At 37.3% G+C, this 13,094-nt stretch overlaps 1 long non-coding RNA gene across 2 annotated transcripts in view; it reads left to right on the top strand.

Annotated features, from left to right (window-relative positions):
* LOC311609258 overlaps positions 1-12,773 on the top strand; it is a 35,288-nt gene extending 22,515 nt beyond the window's left edge. For both annotated transcript variants that reach the window (XR_014783331.1, XR_014783332.1), the window contains one exon: positions 12,654-12,773. This is a non-coding gene — a long non-coding RNA (uncharacterized lncRNA). The remainder of the gene's footprint in view (positions 1-12,653) is intronic.
* The last annotated feature ends 321 nt before the right edge of the window (positions 12,774-13,094 follow it).

Raw genomic sequence — 13,094 nt, 5'->3', positions numbered from 1 at the left:
CATTGTGTGTGTAAAGGCTAGAGGTGAATGCTGGATGTCTACCTTGGTCATCCTCTAGTTCATTTTATGAGATAGTTTCCAGCTGATCTCAGAGCTCACAATTCTGCAAACTCCTACAATCTGCTTGTCTCTCTTGCCATTCTTGGGATTAGATGAACATGCCCTTGCAACAGGTTTCATTGTTGGACTTTGATAAGCTAGATGAACTTGTTCTTAGGACAGCTGATAAAGGTGCAAAGTCCTGCTAAATACATTGCTTTATGATGCTTGATGCTCCATGCTGAGAATCTGTGTGTGTGTGTGTGTGTGTGTGTGTGTGTGTGTGTGTGTGTGTGCAAGGAATACTGTCATATAGTCTTCAGTCCTAATTATGTTTTTATCTGACTTTACTATTAATTATAACAACCTCACAATGAATTAGTTAATTTTCTTTCCTCTCTATTTTTTGGGGGAAGTGTTAGTAAAGTTTTACAGTAATTATTTTTATAGTTTTAAATAGAATTTAACAGTGAAGCCACCCAGACCAAAGCTTACCTTTGAGGGTAGATATTAAATTGAATATCTTGCCATTTTATGGGTTTATTTGGATTGATTCTCTCTCTTTCTCTCTGTCTCTCTGTCTGTCTGTCTCTCTCTCTCTCTCTCTCTCTCTCTCTCTCTCTCTCTCTCTCTGTTTGTTTTTAAGTTAGCATTGGAGGTTTGTGTTTTTCTAAAAATCTGCCCATTTGATCTAGGTTATCTTATTTGTGGCATATCTGTATTCAATATTTTATTCTGTTAATTATTCCTAGTTAGAGATGTTTCTTTCATGATTTTAAGAGTTTACCTCCTTGCTCTTTTAATCTGTTTTTTATCTTTTAACCTAATTCTTACTGGATTTGTTGATTATTGAAAAGAGTCAAGATTCATTGTGTTGACAGTCTTCATTTTCTGTTTAAATATTGATGGATGCTCAGACTAATCTTTTGCCATTATAATCAAAACAAAAAGGAATTATCCTTACAAAACTGAAATCAAATATCTTCATATTCTGATATTTTAATAATTCTGTAAAACATAGTCTTCAGCTATAGTTCAGAGGTAGTGTACTTGCCTAGTATTCATGAGGCTATAGATTGAACCACAAGCACTGCAAAAACAAACAAAACACAGAACACCCCAAACAAACATACAACAAACCCCTCAAACAACCAGAAAACAAAAGTCACTAATCAAAAATCAAAACAAGTGGCTGGGGACATGGTGCAGTGATTAAGAGCATTATCTGTTCTTCCACAGGACCCAGGTTCATTTCCCAGCACCCACATGGTGACTCACAGCCATCTTTTAGTATAGTCCTAGGGAATCTGACACTCTCTTTTGATCTCTATGGGCACTGCATACAAATGTTACACAGAGAGAGACATGTAGGCAAAGCACTTATACACATTAGGAAAAAAATCTGAAACATAACAAAACAATGAAACAAAATACAACACACACACACACACACACACACACACACACACACACACACACACACACGTACAGACATGCAAAGAGAAACTACAAATACTTCTGGACAGATTCATGAAATACTATTGTTAATATGTTTTATTTACTATTAATTATTTTATAATATGTCATAAAGGCTATGTGTCTTAGCTAGGGTTTCTATTGATGTAAGGGGCACCATGACCATGGCAACATTGAAGGAAACATTTAGTAGGGGCTGGTTTCAGAGGTTTAGTCCATTATCATCATGGTGGAAACATGGCGGCATGCAGGCGGACATGGTGCTGGAAGAGGAGCTGAGCGTTGTATATCTTTATCTGCAGTCAGCAGAAGGAGGCTGTGTGTCACACTTGGTGTAACTTGAGCATATGAGATGCCAAAGCCACATCTCCTAACAGTGCCACCTCCCTATGGGCCACCTATTCAAACTCATGAGTCCAGTGGAGGCCATTCCTATTCAAACCACCACGCTATGTAAATACAGTGTTGCGGAAATAGTGACAAAAGAAATGCTTATACTGGGTTCAGGTGTAATTTCTCAGATGTAATTTTAGTCCTCTTCATCTCTCTGTCCCTACTTCTCTACTCCTTTTTCCCCACAGTGCTTTCCTCTAGTCCTTTCATATGCCAAGTTCTGTTGTATCTCCCATGCACTCTCTATTTCTCCCTCTCTCCCCCTCCCTCTTTCCCTCCCTCCCTCGCTCCCTCCCTCTCTACTTTATGATCCCCTTTATAGTTTCCTGGCTTCAACCCACACTTCCTACGACTTAAACATACATATTTAACATCTAGAAGCTGGGAACATTCAGTATTTTCCTTTCTGAGCTTGGATTATCTTAACTTAGTATCACCAGTTCTATCTACTTTACTTTGAATTTTATTTTTCTTTGTAGGTGAATAAAACTCTATTGTGCGTACGTTTTGACATTTAATTGATTTCCTGGCTGAATGGCACTGTTGGAAATATAAAGAAGCATTACTGTCAGTAATTCTCTCTTATCACTGTGTTCAAAGTCCAAACAGGTATCCTAGGAATATCCTTAACATTAAAATTGGGGTCATATCATTTCGGATCCAGTATTAAGATTTTTTTTTCTTATTTGCAGTATAATCTTAGATAACTTACTTAACTTTCTGAATCCTTACTTTCTTCTTCTCTTTTAGGCATCCTCTAACTACCCCATAAGACTATTGTGACCTTCAGATAAAATTCCAGCAGCAGTGTTATTGTGTGCGCTTATGTTGAGGTCAACTTTTTAAAAGATATATTATTTTATTGATTCTTCATATATTTTATTACAGGCATACACACAATGTATTTTGAACATATGCACCTCCCCTAACTCTTGCCAGATCAGCAGCTACCTCTTTAGTTCATCTCAGCTTTGTGTACTCTTTTTCCATAACTCGCTAAGTCCAATTGTGCTACCCATATGGCTCATGGGTGTAGGGTATTCACTAGAGCATAGCCAGCTCATCACAGGCCACATCCTTAAAGAAAACTGACTCTCCTTCTCCCAGAAGACATCAATTGTCTATAGCTCCTCAGCTAGTAGTAGGGGCTCGTAAGCTCTTGCCTAGTTCATGCCAGAACATCTACAGGCTTGATCCTGTGCAGGCAACCACAGCAACTGTGAGTTCATGAAAGCAGCCATCTTGTTGTATCCAGAAGACACTATTGTACTCAAGTCTCCCCAAACTTCTGCTCCTTGTATCTCTTCCACCTCTTCTGAAATGACCTTTTGGACAGACGTAAGATATAGACATCCTATTGTGACTGAACGCTCCACAGATACTTATGCATACATTCAAAATACATTGTATGCTTGTAATAAAATATAAAAAGAATCAATAAGAATATCATATCTTTAAAAAGTTGATATCAACAAATTGGTACTGTTGTCAGTTATGAACTTTTGGTTTAACTATTGTTGATTGCAAAAAAAATTTTTTTTCTGATGTGGTCTGAACGCTGCACTCATTTATAGTTATAGAGATACGAATTTAGAGGGCAGGTTGATATTATGTCCATTTAGAAAAAAATAGAGTGGCATATGAGCTTCCAATCATAGTTTCTTGACCAGATAGATTTACAGTACTAGGAATATGTTTCCTCCTGTGGAGAAAGGCTTAAATCCAATCAGAAAGTACCTGGTTACTCTCATAACATCCGTGCCGCTATTGAACCTATGAGCATATTTTGACATTCCAGTAATTCTTGTAGCTTACAAAATTTACAACTAGGAAATACTAGTGGTGATTTTTTTTCTCTTCCAACAGCTTATATAACATCATCTTGTAATATCAAAGCTAGACAGCAAGAAAGGAGATTCCTGGCCATACCAACCTGATTTTTCCTTGCTTGTGACCAATGTGTGTGCTGTTTTCAGTAGTAGGGTCTTACCACCAAGTTATTGTACGCAGCCAAGAACAACAGCATTACCTTCTATTGTTTAGACAGTGGGGAGGGGTTCTACAAGGACATCCTGGACTAATAACTCCGGAAGGTATCACATACTTGTCACTGACCTTTTATTTGACAACCTATGGCTCCTGGGATGAGGATAATCTCCAGTGTAGCCTAAATCCAACTAAGCTTCCTATGTATATGAGGTTCCCAAATAGAAAGTTCCCATACATATTTTACAAATATTTCTAATGTTAATTTTCCCTTCCCTACCCATACTCCATCCTGCCCTCTGATCCCTCTCCCATTTCAACTTCCCTTCCAGTTACTGTCACTTCCCATAATAACACCTGTATTCTACTAGTCTTCGTCCTTTAAGATCTTTACCTCTCCACCTCCTACCAATGGTCTTTTGCTAGCTTCCAGGATTATGCACGTACTCCAAGTAAACTTGGGTATGAAAAAAAGAATGAAAATTTCAGCTAAATAGATGGAACTGGAAAACATACTGAGTGAGGTAACCCAGACTCACAAAGACAAAGAGTGCATGGTGTCACCAGATTTTATTATTTGTTTTTTGTTTCTGTAAATATTTGAAGGTAACCTTTTGTATTTGAGTTCCAGCTCTGTCTCTTAAAATCTGTGTAACTGGTCAAATTATTTAATATCAATATTTCATCATTTGTAACAGGCATGATGGAATTATTTTAATGTCATTATTGTAACTGTAAAATGGGTTACTTGGTTCATAATCAGGGAGCCAACAGAGATGGTGACCTCCATAGAGGTGCCTGACCTCCCTGGGTCATAAACAGGGAGTCAACAGAGACTGATCTTATCAGAAGTGAGTAGGGGACAGGACTGAAGCCCATTGTCTATACCTACACCCAAACTGACCATCGGAGACTACCAAACCAGCTAGCACCAGAGACATCACAACGGGAAGAGATCAGTGTAAGAATACAAGCAACAATTCCCAGACCATTTGATACCACCAGAAACCAACAATCCCACCACGAAAACAAGCACTGGAGATACTATCACATCCAACACACAAGAGATAGATTTCAAATATGAGGTTATGAAAATGATATAGGACTTAAAGAAGGAAAATAAATCTCTCAAACGAGAACAGGAATAACCAAAGAAAGAGATGAAAGAATTGAGCTAATTGCTTAAAGAAATTAGTGAAAGACAGGAAATTACAATCAAACAGGAGAAGGAAATGAATAAAAGGATTCAAGACCTAAAAATGGAGATAGAAGCAATGAAGAAAGCAAAAATCTAAGACAAGCCTGGAAAGGGAAGACCTAGGGAAGAAGACAGGATCTACAGACACAAGCATCACCAACAGAATACAAGAGATAGAAAAAAGAATCTCAGGTATAGAAGATATGACTGAAGAAATAGATACAACAGTCAAAGAAAGTGTTAAATCTAAAAAGCTCCTGACACAGAACATCCAAGAAATCTGGGACAGTATGAAAAGACCAAACATAAGAATCATATGAATAGAAAAAGGAAAGAAAAGAAGACTCCCAGCTCCAAGGTCAAGAAAATATTTTCAACACTAAATGTACAGACCAAAGAAAGGCAAACCTATTAGCATTACACCTGACTTCTCAACAGAAAAAAATGAAAGCAAGAAGGACCTGGATGATGTCATGCAGACACTAATAGACCACAGATGCCAACCCAGACAACTATATCAGAAAAACTTTCAATCACCATATATGGAGAAAACAAGATATTACATGGCAAAACCAAGTTTAAACAATACATAACCACAAATCTAGCCTTACAGAAGATACTAGAAGCAAACTCCCAAGGAGCCTAACTTCACCCATGAAAACAAAATAAATAACCCCACATCTGCAGAACCAAAACAAGTAAACACACACATACACACACACACACACACACACACACACACACACACACACACACACAAAAATAAACACCACCACCACCATTATATAAAAAAAACTAGGAACCAATAACCACTTGTCGTTAATATCTCTCGACATCAATGGCCTCAGCTCCCTAATAAAGAGACATGGGCTAACAAAATGGATGCAAAAACAGGACCCATCATTCTGCTGCATACAAGAAACACACCTCAAAAATAAAAATAGATATTAGCTGAGAATAAAGTGCTGCCAAATGATATTCCAAGCAAGCAAGAAGCAAGCTGGAGTAGCCATAGTAGTATCTAATCAAACAGACTTTCAACCAAAATTAATCAAAAGAGATAGTGAAGTACACTTCATATTTATCAAAGGAAAAATATCCCAAGAGCAAATCTCAATTCTGAACATCTATGCCCCAAATGCAGAAGCACCTACAATTGGAAAAGAAACATTAATAAAGCTTGCATCACAATCAAACCCCACACATTAATAGAGGGAGACTTCAACAACCCAATCTCCCCAATAGACAGATCCTCAAGACAGAAACCAAATGGAGAAATAATGAAAATGACAGACGTTATGAATCAAATGGACCTAAATGGAGAAACAAGGAAACTAATAGATATCATGAATCAGATGGGCCTGATATCTACAGAACATTTCACCCAAACACAAAAGAATTCACCTTCCTCTCAGCACCTCACAGAACCTTCTCCAAAATTGACCATATCCTTGGTCACAAAGCAAACCTCAGCAGATACAAGAAGATAGAAATAATCCCTTGTATTTTATCAGACCACCATGGATTAAAGCTGGAGGCCAACAAGTCAACAACAACAACAAAACAACAGAAAGCCTACAAACTCTTCTCAGTGACCTCGGGGTAAGGAATGAAATAAAGAAGAAATTTAAAACTTCCTAGAATTCAATGATAATGAGGGCACAGCATACCCAAACTTATGGGACACAATGAAAGCAGTGCTAAGAGGAAAGTTCATAGCACTAAGTGCCTTTATAAAGAAACTGGAGAGATCCCATACTAGCAACTTAACAGTACACCTGAAAGCTCTAGAGGAAAAAGAAGCTGACACACTAAAGCAGAGTAGATGGCTGGAAATCATCAAACTCAGGCCAGAAATCTGTTGGCTCCGTTTCTCAACTATTAGACTTTACTATACAATCCAACTATTCTATACAAGAGGGGAAAAAAGTTAAAGGGAAACAAGAATAAACCTTCTGGTATCTTTTCCACAGGACGGATCCCCAGGTGTCTCTGGCCTGCACGCTGGTCTGGCCTGTAAGCTGGTCTTTCCCCAAATTCACTTGAGATCCTGCTCCAAAAACTGCAGGCTTCTCCTCTCTCCTCTGCCTGTATCTCTCCAGCATGCAATGGCTGGTCTGGGTCAGGATCCCTGCCCCCATTGATGTTTGATTAGAAACACAATAGCCCGGTTGGAGTCCCCCGGTCCACTTCCTGAATTTCAGACCTAGGATGGTTCCATTCAGTCTATCAGAATGTATCCGTGGTGTTTCTAAGGGGCAAAGCCCACCAAGATTGCTTTCACCTGGGACAAAGTTTACAGTCCTTCCCACACTCTAGTCCTAGCTAGAGTAATAAGACAACTAACTAAAGGAGATAAAGAGGATACAAATTGAAAAGAAGTCAAATTATCACTATTTGCAGGTGATATGATAGAAATTTTTCCAAGGAACTTCTACAGCTGATAAACACCTTCATCAAAGTGGCTGGATACAAAATCAACTCAAAAAAGTAAGTAGCCCTCCTATATACAAATGACAAATGGCCTGAGAAAGAAAGTAGGGAAACTGCACCCTTCACAATAGCCACAAATAATATAAAGTATCTTGGTGTAACTTTGAAAGAATTGTATGAAAAAAATCTTCAAGTATCTGAAGTAAAAAAAAAATTGAAAAAGATATCAGAAGACAAAAAGATCTCCCAAACTCGTGGATGGGGAGAATCAATATAGTAAAAATTGCCATTTTACTAAAAGCAATCTACAGATTCAGTGCAATCCCTATCAAAATACCTACACAATTCTTTACAGACCTTGAAAGATAAATTCTCAACTTTATATGGAAAACCAAAAAAATGAAGAATAGGTGAAACAATCCTCTGCAATAAAAGATTTTCTGGAGAAATCTCCACCCCAGATCTCAAGCTATGCTATAGAGCAACAGTAATAAAAATAGCACACTACTGGCATAGAACATGGCTGATTGATCAATGGAATCAAATCAAAGACCCAGAAAGAAAATACACACACACTTGATTTTTGACAAAGAAACCAAGTCCATACAATAGAAAAAAGATAGCATCTTCAGCAAATGGTGTTGGTCTAACTTGAGCTACAGGTAGATAAAAGGAAAATAGATCCATATTTATCACCCTGTACAAAACTTATGTCCAAGTGGATTAAAGACCTTAACCATCTCTCTCTCTCTTCCCCTCTCCCCCCTTCCCCTAAATCTGTGAGTTGGGCAAAAGTGCTAAAAATTGTAGGAAGAAGATTCTGGGATGTTTCTAGGACCTGGCCTGGTAAGGGACAAGAGAGAAAGAACAAAGGTCAATGATAGACAGACTTGTAGTGGATGGGACATGAATAGGAATTCTAGGATGGGATGGGCATGGATACATGTCTCTCTTCATGTATGAGGATACAATTTAATTGTTATGTTTAGCATGTTTCTATTTTGAGTAGTCTATAAGCGGCTGAACCGTTAGTGGGACTGTAAAAATGGGTCAAGCAAGATGGCAAGTGGATAATAGGGGTGAAGATTACAGCACTGAAATCTGGCCATTCAGAAAAAAAACCATCCTCAATGTGTCCTCTTACTTGCAAGAGTTTGTGTCTTTGGGTTGGTATTAAGGATATATGGAGGGAACAGAGAAGGAGGTAGAATGTAATCCCAGAGCCCCACGTGAACTGCGTGCCACTTTTTGAGGAGACAAGATTAAACCAGAAAAGTCCATGTAGAAGTGGATTAAGAACTTATCAATTACATGCATTTTTCATTTGCCAAGTTTTCTACTCTTATGTTCCTTCCTTGCTATCACTTTTTTATTATTGTTGTTGTTGTTGTTGTTGTTGTTGTTCTGATTTAACTTCTTTCTCAACCAAAGTACTGTGCAATAACGTGCTTGTAAAGGAATCATTCAACTGTTGATACACAAGTGTAGTATATGTTTTCTCATAGAAAAGATAAATTAATATTAATAATAAACTATATAACATTCTTTATTGCATATTCCTTAGAGCCAATTGAGCTTTACTGACAGCTTTTCATTGATTTTTTATCAAACCATTCCTTCTACAATAGTCTCTGTGGTAAATGATAAAAGAGCCAAGGTGACAAGAATGTGAATATATTTTATTAATATTAACAAATTAAATAAAAGTAAATGAAAATATATGTTAGCTCTTCATGATTTGTCAATGATATAAATTATTTCTGTGTTTAATCAGATAATAGTTTTGATGCTAGAATATGCCTATATATATTTCTTTTTCTTAGTTTCTCTTAATGTAATACTCACACACAAGGTAGACTTCTAAGCTTAATTTGTATTATAAGTTTTTCCTTACCTTAAGTGTCAATTATTAACATTTTAATGCTTTAGTAAGCCCAATGCATTAAGAAAACAATAAATAAAACTTTGATTGGAAACTTGTGTCAGTATTTGTGGTGAAAACACGTCCATTATGGTGCCACTGAATACTTATTTGGGAAGCAAAAATCAGCAGCAACCATTTCATAGTATCTTCCCCACTGAGATGTAATACCTATACCCCTGTAGAAGCATAGGATAAATATGGCATGTTTATGTTAGATAACCATAAATAACATAGGATAGATAAAAGGAACTGATTGATCTTTGTACAGGTGTTGCTTTGTTTTAATATTTTGAGAATTATTATTAATTTAATGAATATAATTATAAATGTATGTAATTTAACCACTAGTAACAGTGATATATAGCAAATGGTGACCTGAATATTTTATACTCAGCTATTATGAGCTAGAATGACCTTGGTTCAATGCACAGTGCATCTGTCCATCCCTGTAGGAGTATGTTCTTCAGGTCAGTTTATTCATCATCAAATAGCTCACTTACCTTCCAGACATTATTAAAGGACATTATTTAAGCATGCCATTTAAATATCTTTTCATAGAGGTGAAAATTTCCCAGCAATAGTTATATTTAATGGTGAAATATAATTGTTATCTTCAGAGAAAAATATTTGCTTGGTATTCAATTTTATCTATTTAATTGAAGAGCAATATTCACAGTCTCATGGTGTCAGCTTGATTAGTGTTTCAAGGATCATGGGCCATGTAGTGCCCATGTTCATAAATGCAGATTTGCAAGGTTTTGATAGGCACAATTAGAGGCATTTTCCAAGTTTCTTAGTCCATTGGGACTGTTGACTACAACATCCTAAATTATTCAGTGGTGGTCTCAAAAGCAGATAGTGCATGGTAATATCCAGCTGTGGTTGTATGTAGTTCAAAGTATGGCTGACATTCACAGAAAGAGAAATAGCTGTTTCTCTCAGACCTGGCTTACGTGGGAAAGTTTCAGACCTAAGAAGAAAATGGCCTTTCTGTACCTTTCAAATATTTCTGAGTCAATTAAAAGAGAATAAATAATTCCTGGGTATATTGGTCTGGTTTGTTTTTTGAGTTGCAAATGGCAGCTCCTTCTCTGTTTAGTGTAGGAGATGAGGAGTGTATTCTGTGGTACTGTGTAGTTCACACCTTTATCTAGGGGAGTCTGCATTAGGCTCAGAGGCCGTGCAGCAGGAAGTAATGCTTACACAAAGCTAATGATTCTGTGTCATTGTGACTTTTGCTCCAGAAAAACATGTAGTGTAATCGTTTCTTGACACCATAACTTTCATTGCTGAATCCAGTGAGTGGATCTCAGCATGTCTATTACTGCTGCCCCCAAATGCTGGCACATACGCCTCCTCGTGCTGAGGGCTAGGTCTATGTACTTCTTGATTATGAATCTACTGTGTTTTCTTATCATTAGAAGGTGCATATGAATTTTTCTTAGAGTCCCACACCTGCTAAATGACACTGAAGAAATCCTGAACTCAAGTTTTGTACATGTTAGGAAGAGTTATCCCAGAGACCCTGAAGAACTTCCTATCGACTGTAACACAGAAAAGGCTATGCAGGGCTTTCTGGGAGTGAGCGAACCTTTCCTCTTCTGTCCTTTCTCGGTGTCTGGTCATATTTCATTAAAGATTCTGATTCTGAGTCTTCTGGGAAGAGAAGCATCTAAGTCAGATTGCTGAGTGACGGCTACAGTGGATGTAATCCTATTTGTAAAACCAGCCAGTGAAATGATCAATCAGTAAGTAATTGCCGAGGCGTGAACAGAGGCTGATGCTGATGCAGCAACCACCCTTCTACCCGCTAGGCTTCTGTCAGATTGGCATTCCGCCAGCTTCTGGAAGGCATCTAAAGCCAAGTCAGGATCCCTGGTGGCAAATCTACTCACTATTTTCTAATCTAGGAGATTATAAAGCTTGATAATTCAATTGAAATTTCTGTTTTCAATGTTTCCTCCTCTAGATGGACTTAGTATTTAGAATTAGGAGACTTTGGGCTGTCTAGTTTATTTTAAGAATTTTTAGAGATAAAATAATTGTATTCTCTTTGCATAGTTCTCATTTCTTATTCACAATGTGTAATGTTAACTGTTTTTCTTATAATTAAATGAATAAATTCATACATTCATAATAGAATTTCCATAGAATCAATAGCTTTTAACACTTAGTTTCTCATTATTTTTCTACTAATGGGTGTATGCATTGTATTTTAACATTACTGAAAAGCTTTTGGTTTTTTAAAATTTTAGTGAATCCAAAAGATTTTTACCTCAATCATTTTTTCTGTTCCTTGTAGATTTGTCTAGGGACACCACTAACAAATGCTTTCTAGTTAAGTAGATAGTGCACTTTGACTAGATATTACTATATATGTAAAAATTTTTACAGTTCAGTTTTTATAACTTTTATTAAACTTCTTTCACAGTTTCATACCTGTACTTATTTACATATCAAAACAGGAAAAAACAACAACGCATTTTAATGTTGAAGCCCTATCTCTTTTTAACTTATTAGAACCCTAACAACAATACTCAGGAAAGTATAGTACAAAGTAATGATAAATTAGGATGCACAACTGAGCAAAAACAATGCAATATGTAGCAGCCTGCCATTGAACAGGACTTCTGGGTTGATGAAGAGCCTATTAGTGAACGTGAACTTTGGGCAAGAACATGCAGTGCTGTCTGTATGTGCTTCCAGAGTGCCGTGTGATATTCAATACATGTATGCACTTTCCAGCATTCAACTCAGATTAAGCATATACAGCTCCACAAACGTTAATCATTTCTTTGTGGAGAAAACATGTGCTTGAATTACAAGCATTCACTATCACAACTGACATTTGTGTGTATTCTGGGAAGCCAAACACAGGTACTTCTGGCTTGCAATGCAAGCATTACTGAGTGAGCCATCATCACTCCTGTTTCTAGTATTTTAGATGACAGCCAAGGAAACGGATGGAAACTGACTGGAGTAACTGCACACAGGTTTGACCAGTGGTTTGCGTGGGAGAAGGTGTTAACTATGTAGGCAACTGGTAGTATTTCACAAGGCTGCCGTGCTTGCCTTTACTTGTAAGGTTGGAATGATGCCTCTGTTACAGTGACTGAGCATTACGTTTAGACACGTGCGAGTTTTCTCACAAGGTTGTGGTTCTCCTTTAACGCTTTCCTGCTTATTTTTCTTGAACACTCTTAGGCCAACACGAAGCTAATTCCTAAAGAAGCTCCTGCTTGAGGCCCAGCTCCTGCTGTACACTTTCACAGATATCTTGTGTTCCTAGTGACACGTACATTTTCCTTGCAACAGTGACTGTGAAGAAGGGGAAGTAATACCTTAGTGGAAAGGACTGGGTTCTCAAAGCCTGCTAGGATTGGATCAGGTAAGACTTCCTGAAATCTAAAACTTTTAAACCGGTATCTGAAGGACAATGTATTTTTTTAGGTAAGGAGACAACTGGGCAAAAAAACAAAAACCAACCAACTAAACAAACAAACAAACAAACAACGACAACAAAAAAAACAACACCAAGTCTACACAGAGGACCTGTGCAAAGAGACCAGCGAAAACAGGGCAGGACAGGTGTACAGTTTGGAGAATTCAAATCACCTATGTGTGAGCAAAATGTACAGTGTAAGA

The sequence above is a fragment of the Acomys minous genome, assembly GCF_964271855.1.
Source record: "Acomys minous genome assembly, chromosome: 11".
NCBI classification, from domain to species: domain Eukaryota; kingdom Metazoa; phylum Chordata; class Mammalia; order Rodentia; family Muridae; genus Acomys; species Acomys minous.
This window is presented reverse-complemented; position numbering and strand designations above follow the sequence as displayed.